The 17,173-nt window shown below is 41.9% G+C and overlaps 1 protein-coding gene and 1 non-coding gene across 6 annotated transcripts in view; both read left to right on the forward strand.

Moving 5' to 3' along the window:
- adgrb3 (adhesion G protein-coupled receptor B3) overlaps positions 1-17,173 on the forward strand; it is a 127,063-nt gene that overhangs the window by 12,484 nt on the left and 97,406 nt on the right. The window lies entirely within an intron of this gene.
- LOC114796258 (U2 spliceosomal RNA) lies at positions 13,148-13,338 on the forward strand. The gene has a single exon (XR_003750652.1). It is a non-coding gene; the product is annotated as a U2 spliceosomal RNA (small nuclear RNA).

Raw genomic sequence — 17,173 nt, forward strand, 5'->3', positions numbered from 1 at the left:
TACGCCGAGGCTGTTATATTACCAGACCGGTGATTAAATACGCCGATTTCACTGCTGCATTCTTTTCAATTCCGGGATGAATGAACGGTAAACCTGTGATGGAACCCAGCAGTGGAGGAGGGTTTGCTAATGACCTTCTAGATGCCTGCTGCTCTTCACAAAGGAGGTCAGACGCTATTTACTGGTGTACAAACAAGCTGACGGAAAACGTTGCCCATGGACCGTCAAACTTCCATACGAATGTGTCTTTTTACACCTGACAAGGCCATAAAGAAAAATTTTAATGCTTTTTTTGCATAATCTGACAAAACCATGATTAGCTGCTGTTTGTTTTGGCAGCTGTAAAATTAATGGTGCTGTTAATTTTTGTAAAATTTCCCTACTGCCAAAGAGTCACTCTGAGTAAGTGAAATTTGAATAATTTATTGAGACCGTTTGATTTTACACGGATGGTGATCGGACTGCCTCTGGTCAGCCGGTCAGGATAACTGGACGGCTGGGAATTTCTTGGCGGGTTTTTTGGTGGAGACCCCGTTGATATGAACAGGATGGGTTGACCTGAAAATTATGACCGAGCTGAAACTGCAAATTACGCCTGTGTGTGTTTTCACAACTGCATTCTCTTTTCAGCACACATTCCTGTCGGCAGGCCGGTGCATGCTTAATAACGGCTATATGCAATAATATGCTATAATATGCAGCTAGTGATCCAAATAGAAACAATGCATTTGGATTCATCTAAATCCTAGCAGCAGTAGGTAAAAGGCCTGCTTCTCTGGAAAGAACCGGCAGTGATGTACTTGCTGTTGTTTGCTCTTCCTTCGTGTGGAAATGTCATCGGCTCTGCGCATGCATTAGCGTAATATGAAAGAGGTTTGCCAGCATGCGCGTTCTGCTGCTGCAGGAAGTCTCTGGGATCGCGTTCAACTTCGTGACAGGGCTAAAATGTCATTACTGCCGTTCCTTTGTGTGCTGGGGTGCTAAAACCTTTTTGCGTGATATAGTGTTGGAATGACTCTCGAATGGTGCCTGCGTTGCATTTACCTCTGTCCTTTGTTCATTTGTCTGTGTTTATGAAAAAAAAAAAATATATATATATATATATATATATATGTGTGTGTGTGTGTGTGTGTGTGTGTGTGTATATATATATATATATATATATATATATTTATTTTATTTTATTTTATTTTTTAATTTTAAAGTGGGTCCGTGTCATGTGACAGGACCCACAAATTTACTTTCACTTTTGTGGCTTCTGGTCAATAGCGATGTGCAATGCAGTCCTTTGGCTCGTTTCTTTAGATCCTCTTAACATTGTTCATTTGGTCATTTTTTTTTGGTCATTGGTCATTTTCTCACCCTGCACCCACTTCTTCAAAATAACCGTTGGTTTCCGGCTGCTCCTCCGTTTTAAAGGCGCGGTTGCAAAGCGGATCAGTAATAAGGAATTCAGTCCTGGCTCAGGGCAGGAAACCTCAACAGCGCCCTAAATGATTTTTTTTGGTCGGTCATAATTTTTGCTCCGGTCAGGCAATAGGTTCGGCCTCCAAACCAAGACTTCCGATTTACGCCGTGGCGACAGGTTGAACGTGTCACGCACCGCAGGTCACACATGCACACACGACTAACTCCGTCACAGTTCTGTGACGACCACGGAGTTCTCGCGACTAACGTGCCTAAACTGGTAACCATTTTTGAGGACAGTGGCCGACGTGTCATGACCGCGTGTGCCGGGGTATTATCCCGGCCTTCATTCATCAGTAACCAAGTTCGATTTCATATCGCATCTTCTCCGTAACAGGAGAAGCGTGCTGCGTGGAAACAGAAGGAGGCCAGTCCGAGCCTTTTTTCCCCTTTAAATATAAAAAATTGGACGATTCCCAGCGCGCCGCGTGAGCCTCAGCCAGCATTATTTTAGCCGCGTGATTAATATTCATTTGCCATTATTTATCTGAAATATAAGTAACGAGCCTTCTTCTCACATTTAGCAAAGACTTTAATCCTCCTGCATCTCCTGGGGAGCCTCTGCATCTATTTAGCACACTTAGGCTCCGCCATACGCAGAGCCGTTTTGGGGCGGGCGGGGTTATATTGTGCCGAGATAGACTTGATTTTGTTTATCTGCTGTTTCTTTCCTCTCTTTTTTTTTTTTACTGTTCAAGGTTATTCAGTGGATGACAAAGATAGCGCGAGAAGGCCATCATATATTAACCAACACTCTTGAGGATAAACACAGTGCGCCTCGCGCAAATTCTGCACCCCGCAAGCAGACTTTAATGAATTGAATTGTCATTCACTCAGTACGAGCTGACCTCGGCAGGATCTCGTATCGCAGCTCGCCGGGTGGAAGCCTGACTGTTGGAAGTGCGGTTTTGTGGAAGTGGAAGAAGGGACCTCGATGGGCCTGATTCTGTGTAGGATCCACTCCGCCGTGAACTCAACATGACCTCTGACGTTCGTTTCGGATCAGACTTGCGTTCTCATCCCTCCGCCAGCACACACACTCCAAATGATCTACAAGAACGTAAATCACCGGAGCAGGTCACCTTCTCCAAGCCACACGGCCCCATGCTCTGCAGGCACCTTCTGTCGTGCCCGGCTTCGGCATTTTCAGCGGCCTGAGATGTTCCAGCTCTTCTGTAAGATCAGACCACACAGGCCAGGCGCGGTCCCCATGCGCGATAGCAGCATTCGTGACCCCGTTGGGTTTTTTTCATTCATAGATACCAAGGCAGATAAATTCTTGGTGGACATGTCACTCCTCTTAGCAGGAAGCCCTCTTCAGATCTTGAGGAAAAACCTCCAGGTCTCCTCTCTCTCAGCACGCAGCCAGTCCAGGGCTACCGTTTTGTGACTGTGGTTTGAATCGGATATTTGTTGGTGGACGGTCGCTACTTCCTTGTTGTGGGCTGTTTGAACAGAGATCTGTGTAACTTACTAACTTGGACATCTGCCGAGTGAACGTCACGTAATTTAATGTAAATACATTTTGCTCACTTCATCTATCTTGTCCACGACTTCCACATGCTGTGGTTATTTCAAAAAGTGCATCCGATCATAATAAAACGAACACACACGAACGAATGCACAGATGCTGTACCGGGGCCGGAGTTGAAACCTTGACCACGTGCTTGACACGACATGCCCTTCACTGGTTTTTCATTTTGATTCTGAGAAGAAATACATCTTGTCTAATAATCTATGTTTATCACACATAGATGAAATCAGCACAGGGTCAGACCCGTGTGTGAGATTTAAAAAAAAAAAAGATCTTAATTTTTAAATGCATGTACATTTTTGGAACAATTTTTGGAGACAAATAAACAAAACAAATTCTGGAAAAAATGAAAAAAATAAAAAAAATAAACATATAACCAATATTTTCACAAAAAATGTAATTAAAACAATGTCTAATAACTGCGTCTAGTCCCTGGGCAGAATGTCCTGCAGTTCTGGACACTGTTGGGTTGCAGCAGCATCTTGTTTTCGATGCTGTAGCTGTCGGGAAGCACAGATAGAGCTCTGCTCGACCCGTGATTAAAATGTCACCCGGAAGGTCCTCTGACCTCCGATTCAGCAAACGCTGCACTCGTTTTTGCATTTTCCTGTGACGACGTACATTTGAAGTTTGCATGTTGAGCTTTTTCATATGACTGAGCAATACAGGCGACTAACATGTAATCTTTCTCTCTCTCTCACACACACACACACACACACACACAGCAACTCAAAAGCACTCTTCATCATGGGCGAATACACTGCGGTGCGCATAGAGATATGCAGCCCATGCCCGATAACCATCTAATTCAGATCGGACCTGTGATCAGGGGGCTGATTCCCAAAGTTGCTTGTCACTGGATGGCAATTACAGTCCACGAAACAGGGACATTTGCATTAACATCTGCCCAGAATCCTTCGCAAATGAAACTGTCACTCACCAAGACTGTTTATGTGACCAAAGTGGATAGTGAGAAAGCCAATCTAGGGAGAGGGGGTCTCGGGTGTGAAACTGCAGTTATTGATACTCCCTCAGTTGAGGTGGCTGTCACGCAGACATTGTCCTCGAGGCTTTGTGAAAGTTGCTGATGGCTGAATTTCAGTATAAAATGGAAAATGCAATATACACACCACACCACAGTGTATATATATATCACATTTCATCTCTGCGGCTGGTGTGCATCTTTAGAAATAATTGAAATACGTTCCCTAAACACTAGGCTGGTGATGCAACTCTGGTGACATCCTTCAGTGTGATGACTAGAGCAGTGTGTAAAGGTTCAGTTTGAGTTGGCAAGATTTGAACCCTAAATGGCATCATTCAGCCAACTTTAGCAATTGCCACCTAGTAACAGCCTCAGCCTCATTCCTCCGTCCCTGTGACCATCGGCCACACCCGACCCAACCCATACAGCAGCAACCTTGTGAAAAGTCCTGAAAACTGTTCCAATTTTGAGTGACACTTACCTGTGTCAATTACTGCTGTCAATTACTTTAAATGCATTTACACATGCCACTCACTTAAATTTAACATCTTATTTTAAAGAAAAGTCTATGATATAATCCAAACATGACTATATTCCAACAAATCCTGTCCTTCCTATTTCATCTTATTCTTGTGAATTCAATATCTCAAAAGGTCAAAGGTAAAGGTCGCTGATGGGGTTCCATGGACATGCAGGATAGTTTTTCATTATTTTTCAGGTTGTCCATCCATTATAATCTGTCCATCTATGGATATTTGAAAGGTCGGGGTCTGCAGAAAGTAGGGCTGGGCAATTATATGATCTTGAGCGATAATCATCATAAAATTCCGCTGGATCTCGCTCATCAGCTTTAGGCATTTTTCTCGATCATGATAATAATTTGCATTAGCATTACTTTTAAATGGACACACGTGGCTGCCAGACATCCCAAGTCTCCTGGAAGATCCTGGGGTCTCCCGCATAATGATAATGGCTCCCTGATGCCCGCAAAATGAATAAAATATCCCTGAAACTAGAGCAAGCAAAGAAGAGGTCGAAGGCGAGACGGTAGCGTGTTCATCGTGCATGTGAGAGAAGCGCGAACTTGATGGAATAAGAGAGAGAGAGAGAGAGAGAGAGACGGTGTGTATGTGGGATCACTGCGTATGTGTCCTGTTTGTGTAACTCTGCTAAACAAAGAGCATCTTGCAGTTATTATAACTGTTATCGATTCAGTAGAACATCGTGGCAGAGGGAGAGTGTCCCCAAAAAATGAGTTAAATGGCTGAAAATGGAGCTGAAGGCAGTGCTTTTAAATGTGTTTAACTGTTTACTATCTGTGGAGTTTTCGGTTCAATATCTGGCAACATTCGAAAAAAAAATTGTGGAAAAAAAATCTTTTGATATGCGAATGTATATCATAATGATTTATTTATTTTGCCATATTGCCCAGCCCTAGCAGAAAGGCAGGATGGCGGCAGCTCCTGTGGCATCTCTGTGGTGCCGCATGTTATTTCATGTTGTAGCTGCAGCGCAACATACTGGTCTGTCGGTCATGGTTTATTACTTAACAGGTTATTTTGGCTCCTTTTCCCCCGACGAACTCATCCGAAGGTGTGTGACGGCGAGTTTAAAGTCATTAGAGACTCCGACTGTAGCAGTGGGGGGGTCAAGGAGGCAGTTTGAGAGGTAATTATTTTCTGCATCAGGCCGCGTGGCTACAGACTGGCCTCTCTGTCAGCTTTATTAGGGGTTATCCGACGGCCTTGTAAAGTGCGCCGCGCACACGCTGGATGAAAGGTCGAGATGAGCACAAGGCTGCAGCGCAGCCAGGACGAGAGCGCGATATTAGGAGCAGCCTTATGAATGCATAATCTGTTGTGTTCAAATATTTCATGCATATCCAAATTCACTCTGCAGAGGACATTTTGATCATTGACTTTAAAGGGGAACTGTACAACCTGTTGGCCCATAAAATGATTATCATCATGTCAATCATTTTAATCAAAAGTTCACAAAGCAAAAAATGCAGCTCTAGTCTTATATTTACAAAATGAATGTGTCTGAGTTCAAATGAAGTGACCACTATGCAAGATTTCATTTAAATGAACATTGCTCACAACGAGACTCCATCATATCAAGACAAAGAAGCAGGAGCTGAATTGTATATTATACAGTTAATAGCGAAATAATTTCTCTAGACAGGAAGGCTATGTTAAAATAACTAGGCTAAACTGGTCATTCTTAATACCAATTTTAGAACAATGAATGCAAAGATTAAGACATTTCAGAGTTTACATCGCAGAACATAAAAAACATGTAAGAAATAATTATGATCAAAATGTTAGTTAGTTGACTTCAGTGTGTTTCGATCTGTGTTAGCAGAAGAAACTTTGATATTAAACTGTCATTTTTTGATGATATTTCCACGTGTTTGCAATAAAGTTGGTTGTCCTGATTCAAGGTAAACAAGGGAACTACATAAAAAATGGCCGGGAGTGTAAATAGTGTTATAAGGCGTGTCGGGACTGTTGAGCACTGCTTTTTACATCTCGGTTTCCTCATTTTTTCTTTGATGTAAAAGATACATGAAAATATTTTGTGTAATGGCACCCTGTAAATTCCACCGGGATTTTCACAAATCACCAGTCATTTAGCGTTTTGATGCCTTGGTGCCAACACTTTCCTGTTTCTCTTTCCAAATTTGATCATTCCAACCTCTCTATGTTTATTCATATCTGCACTTTGAAGCCACCGGAACATTAAACAAGTGTCATCTCTGCTTATGGTAATGAATACTGTCCTTGTTTCATGGTACGGGACATGGCGCTTCTTTCTGAAATGCAAATTTACAGTAGTGCCAACATGTTGCACATTTTTTTCCTTTGTTAATTTTTTTTGTCTTAAGTACTTAAATAACATTTACCAAACATAAGCGCAAAATACATTTTAAAGTAATATCAAATAGCACTGCATTAGGAAAAAAAGTTGCCAGATTGAACCGAAGGAGAAAAAAATGATAATTTATTAAAAAATAAAATAAATGAATAAACAGAAGGTAAATGATGTTTCATTTAACGTGATTGCAGAACCTGCCCCGTTGAAACATCTGGTAGATGAGAGCTGATTCTAAAAGAAACTGATACCATTCAAAGACACGGGGATTTATTTATTGGTGCATTTAACGGAACATCCCCCTGCTCTGCATATCCACCAGTCACATGAGTCTCGAAAATATGAGTTAATATATATATTGAATACAAATAATTCATTTCAGCTTTGTAGATGGTACAGGAAGACTGGAGAGTAAATCATGCTTGGCTTCTTATTACTAATTATTGGTTAGTAATTTCCATTATTGATTAGGATGAGTTTCTATGTTTACACCTGGGTGGAAATTATTGATCATATGAGTAATCATGATATTTGTTGATAATGTGGTCTCTGCTGTCTTTCTATATTGATTTAATTTGCGTTGTGTAGTGATGCAGGCTTACCAGTGAACTCTAAATTCCTTTGAACATCTTTATGATTTTTTTTTTCTGATTAATTTTTTCTTTTTGTTGGCTGAAAGATGTTGCTTAGTAACAGTTGGATCAGAGAATGAACTATATTCTCACATACTTTAATAGTTTTACAGAAACATTTTCAATATAAAGTGTTTGCAGCCATAATTAAAAAAAAATACCAATAATGGCAATTGTAATGGCAATTGACTAGATAACTCATGGCAGAGCACAGCATCATGGTTATTATTGCTTAATTACTGCATTCCATCCCAAAGCCATTCATCATCAGTTTAGTTTTGCTTCCTAACAAAACAGCACTTTTTCCCACTCAGATGAACAGTCCAGTACATCCTTTCAGTCTTTTGCTTTGCCAAGATTGTATTTTCCTGTAAAACAATGGAGGTAGAACAATGTGTAAAAGGGTCTTTAACATCAACTGATATGTTGCTGATTTGAATTCATTTTGTATAATAAAGGAGAAGCTTTCAAACCCCCCCGTGCTCATGCAGCAGACATTCTGTTCCGTGCTTCAAGATTTCTTCTTGACCCCTTTAAAGCCTGGGCCGTGTTTTTACAACTCCTGTTTCTGTCCAATAATATATATTTTATTTGGAGGATGTTGTGGTGCAGTGCAGGTTACTTTAAGGACAACCCTTCACAAATATTTGTTTTGTTTTCTGAGACAATGTCGGGCCAGACAGGAATCCTATATGCTCGTCGGGACGGCCGTTTCCATAGAAACTGTTGCTCCAAACTGTTCCTCCAACCGGTGCAGGGTGAAAAAAGACTGAACACCATTTTAATTTTGCTTTTCCAGAATTGGAAGACTGCTGGACAGAAAATTGTAGTTTTCAATTCATTTCAGGCTTATTTTTTTAGCACCACCATATGTGAGTCTCTACATGGCAAGTGTTTTTGGCTTAATGTCTAATATTGGTGAGATAGATTCAAACCCTAGAGATGCACTGAACTGGGAGCTTGCAATGAAAATTCGGGGACTGATGTGATGTTACACAAACTAATGTAAAACACACAGTTGTGTACTGGTGGTGTACAATGGTGAGGTAAATGGAATTCACTACTGTACCTAAGTATTCTTAAGTATTACTTACTTAAGTGTATATGCATGTAATATATGTGTATGTGTGTGTGTGTGTGTGTATTTATATTTATTACATGCATTCTACGCAGCTTAGTTCCAGTTCCATCTATGCCATTTTTGTTTGCTGATTTTTTGTTACATTTTTTAAATCAAAATCAGGATCTATTTTCCAAAAACTAGATTAACAGAGATTTATAATTAAACAAAACCACACAGCAAACCTTTTGCAACCTTGCTTCTCATCTTCAGTGCAGCAGACAAAGTTTTATGGCTACCAGTGAAATGTGACTTTTGTAATGGAAAATTTATATGCTCTTATGATCTAGTTTAAACTTTGTTCTTAACTGAGCCTGTGTGCCGGCTGAGGAATTTGGGAAAACCTTTAGCTGAGGTTATATGAATTATCAGCACAGCCCACGAAGAGACTGGAGGCTCCTGCCACACATATACGCATAAAATTATGTTCTCTGTCATAATGTAAAGTCATGTTATGTCCTGTACTTCAGGCCACATAGCAAGATGACCTGATGCTGAATTTGATATGTTTTCGTCATTGGAAAATTTCTGATTCATTCCTGAAAGTGTTTTTAAGCTTGATTGTCCACACCCCCTCTGAGCTGCACAAAAACAATGGACTGAGATGTCCTTCTCAGAACTCTCCATGTAAATGTAAATGTAAAATGTAAATGCGCCTTTTTATCTGCACCATTTGGCTGGGATTGTCCTTCTGTTTAATAATTTTTTATTAATTTCCACTACACGTTCTACTGAATTTGTACATACACCAGTTCCTATTATAGGGCATCTTATTTGGCCAGCTCTGAAAACTTTTTTTCAATAGTCTGCTTTTAATGTGTTTTAATGACTAATATTCAGTTAAATATACAAAATATTCAGTTCAATGATTGTTGTAGCAAGAGTTACAGTGTTTTCCAACTCTTGTCTAATCAAGAGCCCATTAGAACAATATAAAATACTTTTGTACTTTTACTCCAAGGGAATGTGACAGCAAGGACTTTTACAATTTGTAGTTCGTCCACCGCTGTTCGTATTCAAAGTCACATGAATTACCCATTACACCAAACACCCATTACGATTGCACAATTGTAACTGCATACTTTTAATGTTTTACTTGTCAATTACATTTGGCTAATAGAGGCCAATTCATTGGTAACTATGATGAAAAGAGAACACGGGCACCAGCAAGCCTACTGTCAGTCGATGAGAATGGAAGTTAGCGTGTGCTGATGTTAAGATAATACGTGTCATGTATTAGTTAGTTACCGGGTACGTCTCCCAGCCATGTGAAACCTCTCATTAATCTGTACTTACAGATTCGGGAACGCCAGACGGCGTGAAAAATGCATCATCTCGGACAGTGTTCACTAATATTCACGATGACAATAATAAGTGCATGTTTAGATTGTGATGTCTGTTGATAATTTGTTGATTTCTTTTTGGATTTATTACGTTTAGTCTATTATAACAATGCGGCAATCGGCGCCGGTGTGTTGCCCACACCCGGGCTAGTCTTTTTGGGTGAAGTAATTGCTTGGAACGTGCTGTAATGGTGGAGGTAGATGGAGGCCCGGTGATGACGCCACTCTGTTTCCCGGCCCCCGTTCATCTCAGCCTACTGATTCCGCCAAAGTGTGCTGCTAATGAGCCAGTCCAGGCGATCCAGGTTATCTCCAAAATCCTGCCGAGCACCACATCAGGCCCCGTCCGCCCCCGTCCTGTAGCTGGAGCGGCCCTCCACAACCGTGACGAGAGTCCGCACGCGTACGGAGCCACCCACATCAGCGCCCACGATCAGCAGCGGCCTTATTTATCTGGCTTGCCGAGGCGGGACGCGTCCGCAGACCGAAGGAGGCTCGTAGCACCATCTTGCGCGGCCATCAGCTTGCCGAGCGAGACGTTGGCTGCTGCTTTGTTGACTCAACAGTCAAGAGCAATAATTGCAGCTTTCTTTGCTGATTTGGTGGTGACAAATTAGAGGAGAGAAATGAATGGAGAAGGATCAGCGGCGTGTGCGGGCAAACGCGCTGCCGTTTGGCAGAACGGCGAGACACTGGTTGGTGGCAGGAGCAGAAATGAAATGACAGACTGACGTCGTTTCTTTTATGCGCTACATTTCGGCAGCACCGATCACTCCTAGTGCTTGTAAATGGTTAATCATAGGGAAGCATTTCTTTAGGGCTCTAGAGCGGCTCCATGCGGCTGCCTGTGGCTTATAAAAATATTTTATACACTTCAATTATTATTATCTGTGGCTCAAAATATGCATCACAAATGTGGTATGTGCACGTACAGTCGTGGCCAAATGTTCTGAGAATGACACGAATACTGGTTTTCACAAACTTCACTGCTGCTTCAGTGTTTGTAGAACTCTTGACAGATGTTTCTGTGGTGCATTGAAAAATCAAAAAGCATCTTCAACGACTTTTTTTCACAATTACATCAAGCTTTTGCAAAGAGTCAATATTTGCCGTGTTGGCCCTTTTTTTTTTCAAGACCTCTGCAGTTCGCCCTGACGTGCCGTCAATCAACTTCTGGGCCAAATCCTGACTGATGGCGACCAGTTCCTTCAAAGTCCGTGCTTGGAGTTAGTTTTTCATGTAATTATGGTTTATGTATAATGACAACACAACCAAACCCGCATCTTTACTAATAACTCCTTCCTTCGCCAGCAACATTATTGTTATTTTGCCGAGATGTGAGGGTCAGTGGGTGGGCCGCCTGTGCACTTAAGCCAAGGGCCCAGAAAGCGTGCGTCCCGACACAAGCCGCTTATTACAACGCACAATACGCCGGCACTTCCCCGCCGTGTCCTTAAGGTGAATTTCACCCTCCATTTGCTAGCACATTTTCGCACCCTCCTGATTGTCTTGCGTCTGCCACCATTTGCGTTGCTCGTGGCCGCGTGCTGGAAAGCGGCCCTTCTTTGAGGCGTATTAGCTGTGACATATGTTGCTGGCGCAGCAGTAAAGTGCGGGTGATAGAGGTTAATGAATTACAGCTTATTGGTACTGGCTGGAGCAAAGCGCTGCAGCAGCATGGCGGACGGGACGGGCGGGGGGGGGCAGTGAGGATTCCGCAGTCAGATAATCAATGTATTCCTTCCCGTTTTTACACTTAAATGCAGTTTTTTTTTTTTTTTTTTTCTGCAGTCTTGTTTACTCCTGTGAAGTGATGGTTGAAGGTTTCTGGGTTTTGGGATGCTGCGGCAGACGTGGTATGAAGGAACGTGCATCAGCACGTCGGCTTTATAATAAAGAAGCCCCCCCCCCCCCCACCTCACTACAGTGATAAAGAGCCATTTCACGGAGGGAGGATTTTTTTATTTATTTTTTGGACGTTCCTGCAGTCCTCTAGCTGGGAGGGGAGATGATGGAAACCAGGCACGGTGGAAAAAACACGCTTTTAACGTCACCTCTCAGAGGCGCGTCACTTTCCATCCGCGGCGGAGCGGCCCTCTGGAGAGCTTCTCCGGCGACGGTGGCCCGGCGGAGTGCGCACATATTAATGAACAGGGAAGAGGCCCTTATGGGTCAGTCAGAAGAAAGTTGGGGTGCATCCCGCATGGGCTGAATGAGAGCGCCGCCTGGCTTTGTTGATGCTGTGGCTGTTTCCTCATTATTATGCACCAGTGGAACCTGTGACTGGTGAACCTTTTCAGAGCTGCTGGTGAATAGCAGCTAATTGTCCGCTCAGCCGCCGCCGCGTAGCAGGAGTGGGTGCGCTGGGTTATTCTTTTTTTATCTTTCCTCTCAGCTCCTGCTTGGTTGTGCATTTGTGGGAAAGCAGAGAGACCCTTTACGGTGCAAAGGGCTGTTTTTTTTTCTGCACTTTGTGTGCCATTAACTGAAAATGTAGCACTAATGATCTAAAGTCATTTATGTGCTGTGCATTTGTTGGGCTATAGTTTATAGAAGCTGGGCCTTCCTCTGGACCATGGTTTCTGCAAGTGCAATATATAATATGTACAGTGCGTACGGAAAGAATTCAGACCCGCTCAATCTTTGTGATATTGCAGCAATTTGCTGCAATTTTATTTCCTCATTAATGTACACACAGCACCGCATATTGACAGAAAAACCCATAGCTGTTGACATTTTTGCAGATTTGTTAACAAAAAAACCCCCGGAAATTTCACATGGTCCTAAGTATTTAGACCCTTTGCTCAGTATTTCTTTGAAGCACCATTATGATGTAATACAGCCATGAGTTTTTAGGGGAAAGATGTTCTTTCCCTCAATTGCAACTAGTTGTCCTGTCCCTGCAGCTGCAAAACACCCCACGGCATGATGCTTCCACCACCATGCTTCACTGTTGGGACCGTACTGGACCAGTGATGAGCAGTGCCTGGTTTTCTCCACACATACCGCTTAGAATTAAGGCCAAAAAGTTCTATCTTGGTCTCATCAAACCAGAGAATCTTATTTCTCACCATATTGGTACTTTGGGTGTTCCATGTGGGCTTTCATGTGTCTTGCACTGAGTAGAGGCTTCCGTCGGGCCACTCTGCCATAAAGCCATGACTGGTGGAGGGCTGCTTCTCGGCCTTTTGGATCGCTTTTCGGCCTTTTGGCTAAGATCAAGTGTAGTATCTGTTCTTATCAGTTTAATATCTGATACGTCCCCCAGCGGGGGACTACATATTAAGCGGATTTTTAGAACAGGGAGTCGGCAAAGGAGCTTGCTACATCCGCTCCACGCATCGACCCAGTATTGCAGTGCCTCGGGGAGCAGTGCACTTTCTCTATTTAATGGGGCAGTGGTGGCCTAGCGGTTAAGGAAGCGGCCCCGTAATCAGAAGGTTGCCGGTTCGAATCCCGATCCGCCAAGGTGCCACTGAGGTGCCACTGAGCAAAGCACCGTCCCCACACACTGCTCCCCGGGCGCCTGTCATGGCTGCCCACTGCTCACTCAGGGTGAAGGGGTTAAATGCAGAGGACAAATTTCACTGTGTGCACCGTGTGCTGTGCTGCTGTGTATTACATGTGACAATCACTTCACTTTACTTTTTAAAAGAGTTTTACCTGGAAAAGCTGTAATGAGATACAGAGACCCAGGCTGGACACCAGATGCCACCTACGTGTGGAGCCTACAAAACTGTGCCGATTGGGAAGGGGCAAAACATTCCTTTCATTCAAAATATGACACGCCAAAGAAAAAAGGGGAGAACACACAGTAACGATTGTCAAATTGACCAAATTGTCACTCATTTTAACTCACTTTCAATGCTAACTTAATTTTTGAAATACTATTTCATTACATTAAATAATAAAAATCATTTAAAACATGCATCTTGGTTGCATGATTAGAACAATCAAATAGTTTCGAATATATATTATAATATAAATCATATATTGAGCACATCCCTAATAAAGAGGTGAAAGGGAACAGAGTAAAACAGCACATGCGGCATGACCCACTTTACGCCGTCCTCACAGTGTGGGAGCAGGTACGGGCTGTCAGATAAAGGCTACGTCTTTGTCAAGTGAATATCACCCGTCTCTTTTCCAAAGGCAAAGGAAAGGTTTTCATTTAATTATTCAGCACCTGACGGCGGCCAGTACAAATCCAGATTCCCATGTGCTGTCAGCCCAGGAAAGATACACAAAGGTCCATGTTCAGCGTTTTCTGTCTTATTAAATAACGTCAATTGTTAATAAGTTCTTAAATCAAATTTTTTTTTTTGATACACAAAATGTTTTGCGCAGCAGACCCACGTAAACGTGGGATCAGCAATGATGCCTATGATGCCGTTTTGGAGTGATTTGGCAGTGATTACACAAGCAGGTCGGTGCTGTTGCAGGCCCTGCATAATGCTTCTTCAGCGTCTCGGGCCATAATTCCTGCTACTCATAATTGTCTAAAAATTTAAAAGAGATAATAAACGTTCAATAAAGTAAATGCCATTCAGCCATTTGGCATTGGAATTCTCTCTCTCTGGAAGATTCTGCTTCATCACTGCTCCACTTTAATAAGTACACATAAGGAGTGGACAATTATCATGCTATGAAACATATTAATTTTGAATTTATTTATTATATTTTCACTACTTTTCCATTTTGACTGAGTAATTATTCCTGCATTAGTATCATTTAGAGTCACACAACATTCAATATTCAAAAATAAAAAAAAAGTTCATCGGTTGGAAGTGTGTATGCATTACTGAGCCATGCATTTTTCATCTTTAGTTTCCACTTTAACGTAATGTTTCATGCTCAGCTTGATCTTTCAGATGGGATAATGTGCTGCTCCTCTCCATTCTTACAAAACAATAAATTATGAATCATGATGCGTACAGGAACGGAAATGATGCGAGGGTAAGCCTCGCCCTGCCAGGCAAATGATATTGGCAGGCTTTTTACTCAGCCTTGTGTGTGTGACTGCTTACAATGATACATTAAGAATAATCTCTGTAATCGCAACAGGCTTTCATGCAAAACTGAGTTTAAAATGCATTAGGAAAAGGGGCACTGAATCAGTACTTTGGACAAGATAGGATTAGAGATGTTGAGCAAAAAAATAGAGATTACTTCCAGAAAAAATATATATAGGAATTGTTACAATTATTAAATCATAAAATGATAGATGAATGCCGTTTCCAGTGTATATTATCATCCTTCTGTATAAAAGAGTGGGAGAGGCAGGCAGAAACTGAAAACAGACTAACCCCCTCTCCCCGCTGCAGAGTGAGGGCATTATTAGTCAATCAAATGCCCATACCCAGCTGAATACCCATCATGCATCACTCTGTTTCCGAGCCTTTGAAAGTATTCACCATGCACAGAGATCTGAGATCAGATTTCTGCTTTCCATATCTGGGCCTATTACAGGCTAAAAGTCAAAAGCAGTTTTTTCAAAGTTAATCTTAAACTAGCCGTGATGGCACGACTCTGCTGTGTTGAAATTGATTGATTGATTTATTTATTTATAAATAATTAGGAGATGGAAAATGCAAGAACAATATCCTGAGATGGTTGGTCTCGTTTTGGTAAAAAATTGGTGTAAATGCTGAACAATCCAATCCACTGGGGGTGTGATCGTTGCTCGATGTTGCATAAGCAGAAGTTTTAACCCTTTTTAGTTCCCAGTTCGGTTCAACTAACTGCTTGTTCAATAATGCATGTGGATTAGAAATTTATCTTTTGATTGCAGATTCTCTAAAGAGCATGCATAACCCTCCCTGCAAAAAAAATATATATATATATTTTGCCCTTTAAATGCAGATTCACTGCATTTTGGTCTCCAATACTCACATAATCACCTCACATTATGGGTACATCATGCTTTGTCAGTTTTTTTCTACAGGACATATTAATAAGGTGACAATAACGGGATTGTAAGAATGGCCTTACTGGCTGAGGGATTTGCCCTAGGGTGACACTATGTCACCAATAGTTTTCCTGCCGTGACTGAACTGTCACAGGATCATGTTCAGTCAGACAGTGCTGAGTTATGGTTGATTACTAATTTTATACTTTATTTCTATATAACAAACATCTTTATTCAGTATAGCTGGTCGTTGGAATCCTGTTTGAAAAAAAAGGAGGAATTTTAAAAAATGGATTCAAAATCTAGTTTTTTACAGCACTTTGCTTTCACTCTTTGCTTTACACATCCCAGTGTAAATGAACAAAGTCGGATATATTGTGCTTATCTGCAAAGGGACAATGATCCTTTTGTTTATTTATTTTTTAATGATGGACACCAAAACGTACTGTCTTCCACACACTTCACTAGTGACACCACGTCCTGCATCTCTGAGATTGTCGTGAACATTGAGCCCACAGAGAGACACTAGGAGTCATCAGGGACCGACAGGGCTGGCAGCAACACAACAATGGACACATTTTGTGCTGGCAGATTTTTTCCTTTATTCCAGGACTGAACAATTTGGACACAAATCATAAATGTGTTTATCCAACTGCAGTTGATTCTGTAATTAATGTTGCAATACTTTTCTGCTCCATTATTAACAAAATTATATAGACAGACTCCCCAAAATGCGAGGGTAAAATGTAATGATTCCTACCAACATAAGTTACCTAATTGAAGTTATTCCATCATTAATATACTATTTTTGGATTTCCTCATGATGTCAGCTACAGCTATTCATGATTCTTGGTGGGGCATGGTGGTAGTGGCCTAGCGAACTGGAAGACCACAAAGTCGCAGGTTCAAACCCCACTCACTACCATTGTGCCCCTGAGCAAGACACTTATCCCTAAGTGTCTCCAGGGGGGGACTGTCCCTGTAACTACTGCTTGTAAGACGATCTGGATAAGGGCGTCTGATAAATGCATTTTTATTGATGAACAGTATTACAGCATTTATAAAGGAAGTCTTTTTTCCCGGAATGCACATTAGCAGGTTATGTCCGTTGTTCATTTAATGAGGAGATGGCCTAGCATTCCTTGGCTAAAAGAGGAGTCCAGACCCGTGTGGCTTCCCTGCTGCCGTGGTCCACGCAGTAAGCAGCTGCTGTGAGTGATGCATGGTCAGTGGTGATTAATCTTGATGGATGATTTAAGGCCTGTAACTTTGGTAGCAGTGTTAATAAATTTACTGGTACCACCAGCTGA

Source organism: Denticeps clupeoides, chromosome 8 (assembly GCF_900700375.1).
Source record: "Denticeps clupeoides chromosome 8, fDenClu1.1, whole genome shotgun sequence".
Lineage (NCBI taxonomy): Eukaryota > Metazoa > Chordata > Actinopteri > Clupeiformes > Denticipitidae > Denticeps > Denticeps clupeoides.